The 6,562-nt window shown below is 38.0% G+C and overlaps 1 long non-coding RNA gene across 3 annotated transcripts; it reads right to left on the bottom strand.

The window, feature by feature from the left end:
• Nucleotides 1-3,050: 3,050 nt before the first annotated feature.
• LOC136217989 (uncharacterized) lies at nt 3,051-6,231 on the bottom strand. 3 transcript variants are annotated; one of them, XR_010683609.1, is made up of 5 exons: nt 6,089-6,231; nt 5,881-5,968; nt 5,631-5,767; nt 3,987-4,051; nt 3,051-3,412 (listed from the first exon to the last, which is right to left on the bottom strand). It is a non-coding gene; the product is annotated as an uncharacterized lncRNA (long non-coding RNA). The 3 variants fall into 3 exon arrangements; XR_010683608.1 differs by having other exon boundaries at nt 3,051-4,051; XR_010683607.1 differs by having other exon boundaries at nt 3,051-5,767.
• Between the last annotated feature and the right edge of the window lie 331 nt (nt 6,232-6,562).

The raw sequence follows: 6,562 nt of genomic DNA, 5'->3' as shown, positions 1-6,562 counted from the left end.
ATGTCCTCATTCGAAAGCTTTGCACATTTCTTATAGAATTCCAGATCCTTTGGCAGCTCGACCGGTTCAGAATCCGATGAGACCGACACAGTTGGTTCAATTTTCCTCTTCCGGCTTTCTACTTTCCTTGATGCAACAAAGTCCGACATCCAAACTCACTTTCCATTTACCATCTTACCAAACAACATTTTCTGCAGACTCTTGAGATCAATCTGGTCCGGGTGGTTCACAATAGTGAGCCGAGAGTGGTCCTCAGGCTTAAAAACTCCGATAGATTCAGCAATTCTAATGACAATGCTCCCGCAGTAGATGAGCGAAGAGTTCTTCTTACAAAAAGCACTGATGTACTCCCCAAACCAGTAACCTAAATTCATTCTTGGCCCGATTGCCATACTCCACAAAGCTGTAAGGTCTGCATGCGGTATAGTGGCTTGATTTTCTCGAGCAAAGATTGTGCCGGAGACCAGCTTATGCAAGTAACGAACAGCATAATCATCAATATTTGACGCCTTGGAAACGCTCCCGTCATAATGTTGCTGTCCCGAAATAGAATTCCAGAAGGCAGTAGGGTCAAAGACATCAGGGGTCTTGGTGAATGCTTCCTTGTAGCTCTCGGACTCCATGTCATCATCATCCGAAGCGCCTAACAAACAGTTAAACATGTTGAGCGAGGGCCTCTGAGTGTGACCCATGAGCCTGAAACTGAACTTCCCTTCTTCATCAGGGTCAGTTATCTCAGCATCGTGCCTGAAAGTCGCCAGGAACTCTAACGTCAGTTCTTTATATGCCGGCTCCGTCATCTCAAAGAAGCAGCCGAAATGGCCTGCTTCCATGAGCTTGCGCGCACGTTTAGCAAGCTTGAGCCTATTCAGAGTGTCCCAACAAACTGTTCGTATGGGCCAGAATTCAAGTTTAGCCAGATCTTCGTAATACGCCTGCACTGTTGCATCTTTGAACTGAGAAAGTTTCTTCACTAGCTTTTCATCTGGAACGAAAGCGACCGTGCAGGGTTCCGTCATCTTGCCTTTTGCCTTTTCTTTCTTGGTCGATCCCTCGACTTTTACGTGCTTTCCCGAACCGTGAGTTCTCATCTGTAAATCAAACTAAATAGGTGCCTCCGCAACCGTGTATGAGAGAAACAAAAATCTTGGTAAATGTGAGAGAGAATAGTGCGTAAAGACTAATTAGGGTACCCAGCAGTCTGCGTCCTTTAAGTAGAAAAGAGGAGACATATCTCTTGAACTACCGCCCTAAAGACCGTCTCCTAATCTGCCACCTGGACTAAGTCATATTGATAGATGATTACTCCAGGCGAAAAGACGCGAGGGTACCATAACTCTTGCATTTACGGCACACTATCTACTTTGTATTTTACTGAGGGGATGATTAGGCTAAATTACCCCCTAATGACAGTGGATTTGACGTGTCCCTTATCTTCCTGACCTGTGTGTATTTTATTTTTTTATTTTGAATTTATTCCCCCCAAAACTCTTACGACCTAACTCCACATCCCTCCAAAGGTTACACAAGCAAAACTTAAAACTTCACTCTTATTGACAAGGGTAGAAGTTTACATTTTTCCTTGTGAATATATTGATTTGACTTGAATGCATGGTTAAAGCAAAAATGAGACAATGTAATTGTTATCAGGATAATGACTTAACACATGATGAGGGATATTAAAATAAATAAAAAAACTTGTTTGGAGGGGTACTTTCCTGCTGCAATTGGTGTTTGCAGCGAACACCCTGTGTCTCTGGTCATTGGTGCGGAGGGTCCTGGAAGTGAACAGTGTCAATCTTCCTCTTGTGGTCATTCTTAAGATACGGTTTGAGACGTTGCCCGTTCACTTTGAAAGGAGCATCACCATTTTTGAAAATTTCCACCGCTCCATGCTCGAACACCCTGTGTACTGTGAATGGTCCTGACCATCGTGACTTTAGCTTTCCTGGAAACAGTCGCAGCCTTGAATTGTACAGAAGGACATTTTGACCTTCGTGAAAGACTTTTTCCTGGATCTTTTTATCGTGCCACTGCTTGGTCTTTTCTTTGTAGTTGACTGCATTCTCATAGGAGAATAGCCTGAATTCTTCCATGTCGCACAGTTGCAACCGTCTCTGTTCGCCAACAGCCTGTGTCTCAAAATTTAAGAATGTTAATGCCCAAAAGGCCCTGTGTTCCATTTCAACCGGGAGGTGACAAGATTTTCCGTATAACAATCTAAACGGAGATATTCCAATTGGTGTTTTATAGGTCGCCCTATATGCTCAAAGAGCATCGTCAAGCTTGTTTGCCCAGTCCCTCCTAGAACTGCCAACAGTTTTTTCTAAAATTCTTTTGATTTCACGATTGGAAATCTCCACCTGTCCACTTGTTTGTGGATGGTAAGGTGTGGCAATTCTGTGAGAGACTCCAAGCTATTGCCTATCAGCTTTTCAAAATTGGCATTGCAAAAGTGGGTTCCTTGATCACTAATGATCGCTCGTGGGACACCGAATCTGGCAAACAGCCTTTTCAGGAATTTTACAACCACACGGACATCATTGGTGGGACTAGCCATTGCTTCAACCCACTTGCTCACATAATCTACAGCCACTAAGCTATATTTATTCCCAAAAGACGTAGGGAATCACTACTAGAAAATACTTGTTTACTGACGGAAATTTCCGTCAGTAAACGCTTAAATTCCGTCAGTAAATAGGTTTATTGACGGAAGTCTGACGAAAAGAAATCCGTGGGTAAAATACACGTCAAAGATTCTTCTTGACGGTCTTTTGATGGATATTCTGACGGTTTATTGACGAAATTATCCGTCAGCAACTTCTGACGTTTCATTGACATATGTTCCCGTCAAACAAACCTGACATTTTTTCTGACGTCTGGACCGTCAAAATATTTCAACAAACAGGTTGACGGGATTTATTCCGTCAGAATATTTTTCTGTGAAGAAACAATTTCAATGGAAATTTCCATCAATAATACAAAAAGAAAATTAAAAAAAAAATTACAACCTGAATAAATTATTGTACAATAAAATCATACCCTGAATAAAATATAAAACAAAAATAATATAATATTAATTATAAAACACAACAAATAGCTCAAAGCCTCTTTGATCCAAAGTCGTTCATAACAAATGTATCAAAGTTAGCCTAATTATAACTATTACAAAATGATTGGAGAACATCAATACTACAATATTATGTCCACAAAATGTTAGCAGTAAAAGAGAGAGAATCTACCCACTTAATTGTATAAGGATATAATCTACCGATTCATGTTTTGAAACTGCACTTTTCACTCTGCACTTTTTGAAACTCTGCACTTTTCTTTAAAATCTACTTGGACACAGTTCCGCAGTCCACAGGATGGCGAGCTTCCTCCGTGCATTGCAATAACCCAATGGCATATGCTAATTAGTTGGCACCAAAAATTATAATCTAGTTATAGTGGTTAAAGGCATTTTTTCCGATACAAAATCAAGAGGGAGCTAAACATATGATAACGAGAATGAATATAATTTGGACTAAAGGGAGCTAAATATATGATAACGACTGACCCTCGCAAGAACTATTAAACATAATCACAAACACCAACACTATATAGCATGAATAAAAAAAAACAATCATGAGAGCTAATCATACACAATGCACAAAGCATGAAAATTCATTTACAAATTAATTTCAGATGGAATTTTCAATCATATCAAATGTCTGAATTGAAATCAAACTACATCTTAAAAGTAACATATTCATATTATTAGCATAATCCACAATATTAGAGTAACAATAATGCAATTATAGAGCAATATACGAACAACCCAACAGATGTTGATAACAGAAATACAAAAAAAAACTGTGAAGCCTACAATTGACAACATAGGAATTTCCCAGCTCTTTTTGAATACACGATTTCAAAAGAAATATCAAATCTCTCAATACAAATGACACAAGTAATAAGCTAACTTGGAAAAAGATTCTGCTTACCATAATCTTAACTAACCCATCAATTTCTGATTCATATTGCTCGTAAACAAAGAAGGCAGTAAAGGCTGCAAGAAGTTCCAAACAAGGTTATAAAAGTTCCAAACAAGGTTATAAAGGTTATTCAAAAAATATACCAATATAAGTTTAAGAGGGCGAGCCTTGGCGCAACGGTAAAACGTTGTTGCCGTGTGACCTGAGGTCACGGGTTCGAGTCTTAGGAGCGGCCTCTTGCCAATTAAATTGGCAAGGGAAGGCTTGCCCCCAATACACCCTTGTGGTGGGACCCCTCCCCGGACCCTCGCTCAGCGGGGACGCGTAATGCGACCGGGCCGCCCCTTTTTTTTTTTTTATAAGTTTAAGATAGCAGAACAAATTTTATACTTATCCACATGTATCACCACAGTGAATGATTGCAACATGATGAATTTGACCAAGTAGAGAAATACATCAACCTGTACTTGTGAATGAGAATCATTCTGACAAAATTTTAATATAGAAAGGAAGTATTTCTTACGCTTAATACATAATTAGACACCCAAACTTGTCACTTTTTACCATTTGACACCATAAACTTATACTTGAACCTATGACACCTAAACTTGTCAATTTTGGAAATCCGACGCTCTTATTTGCTGACATGTCATGGACGTATTTAGGTGAAAGTTTCACTCAACAGTGTCATTTCAACTTGATAAGTTAGGGTGCATGACAAGTGCAAGTTTAGGACGTCAAACGGCAAGTTTAGGTGTATAATTATGTATTAGGCCTACTTAAAACTACATTTATTTACATATATACCATGTCTACTGACAACAATTATCAATAAAAATACATTTATTTGTCCATTAATATTGCAAATAAGCATTATTTTTCCTCCTCAAAGGCTTGCCTCAATCATGCTTCTAAGTGAAGTTTAGCTTACCAATTTTAAATAGAGTTAGAGGCCATAATACATCCACCTAAGAAATAATTAAAATAGGCATTCATAATTTTATATGAATCAAATGTGAATTGGCTGGCAATTGAAATTAAGCTACAATGGTTTTGCCCCTTCTTCATTGCTTGCTTTGTTGACATCCTTTAATCCTTTAAATCAATATCATGTCCAACAAATAAGCTAACAAGTTACTGCCTTTTAATGGCACTAAAGGTTGGGTATTTTCTACCAATATCTTGTTTTGAGTTCCTGAAGATTGATAGACATCTATACACAAGCAAGAACCAAATAGCAAAATTCACAAATATAAAGTCCCAAAATATTTTTAATTGATGTAGTACCACCAACAAAATAGAAGGAATGACCACATAAGTATATTCCCCTCAATAAAGTTTTTGTTCAACACTTCAGGTGTCTAGCAGTCTGAAGGACAGAATTTCATCACTGAAGAAGAATCTAGTAGCAAATCATTTGCAGCAACCAACGTATATGTTCAATTTGGACATGTAAAGGCTACAATAATCAGTTAAGCATAGATTTAGAGTGATATAGACCAATCAAAGACACAAAGGTAAAAGTAATCAGCCCGTATGCAAAGAGAGAATTCAGCTTAGGTAGAGATTTCTAGTTAAAGTCTAGTAAATAGGAATTCTAGTTATATTCTCCATATCTGAAGAACAATATGTTAAACAAATTACAAGAATCACCTCTAATTGCCAGATCTGCTGCTGCAAAAACATATTGTGCTTGGCCGAGAAACTAGTTGAAGTCAGATCTGCAGCCGTGTAGTAATTTCCATCGTTCAGTTCTCTAGGTTGCAGCTTGTACAAAGAGGCTACAAACCCTAATCCAATTAAACAACAAAAAATCAGCAAGGGAGAAACTGAAGAAAAGAGCTTGAAGAAAGTAAAGGTAGGTTACAAACCCAAACCTATTATTGTCTGCGTCTAAACTCACCGCAGGAATAATCTCTGGAGTGAGAAATAGTTGATGATGGTGTAAAAGTTGCTCAAAGTTCAGTCGTCCATTCTTGAGAGACACAAATCTGAGAACATTAAGAAATTAAAAAACCCAGAGAAGATAAATTGACAGAAAAGAAAAAAGTGAGAGGAGCGGCGCTAGGGTGGTTGAAGAACTCCTGCCACCTTCGCTTTAGATCGGGTACCTGCCGAAACTTGCTACATCCACCATCGCTTGAAGAGCGGCGCCGCCGTTGAGGAAGAGCTGCCATGAAAGAAGTTCTTAGGTTTTTTTTGGTTCAAAAGAAGTCTCTCGAAAGGATGAGAGAATAAATGGTAAACCTAGTGCTGAAATTACATTTATATACCCCAACCAAAATTAATCTCAACCATCTGATTTATTAAAGGTAGATGGACCAGACCAATCCAAGGGATTCATGGATCTGTGCATCCTCACACGTGGCCATCATCACAACCAGTTATATCCAATATTATTATTTTTATTTTTATTTTGAAGAAAGTTATATCTAATATTACTAATTATTAATTTTTTTAGAGAAGTTATATCTAATATTATTAAAATTAATATTCTAAACATTTGTAATTTTAATTTAGGGATAAAGTGTAAAAATACCCCACGTTTATACTTAGAAGTAATTTTATCCCTGATGTCTAAAATG

The sequence above is a fragment of the Euphorbia lathyris genome, chromosome 2 (genome assembly GCF_963576675.1).
Source record: "Euphorbia lathyris chromosome 2, ddEupLath1.1, whole genome shotgun sequence".
NCBI lineage: Eukaryota > Viridiplantae > Streptophyta > Magnoliopsida > Malpighiales > Euphorbiaceae > Euphorbia > Euphorbia lathyris.
Note: the sequence above shows the minus strand (reverse complement) of the source record. Positions and strands in the feature narration are given on the sequence as shown.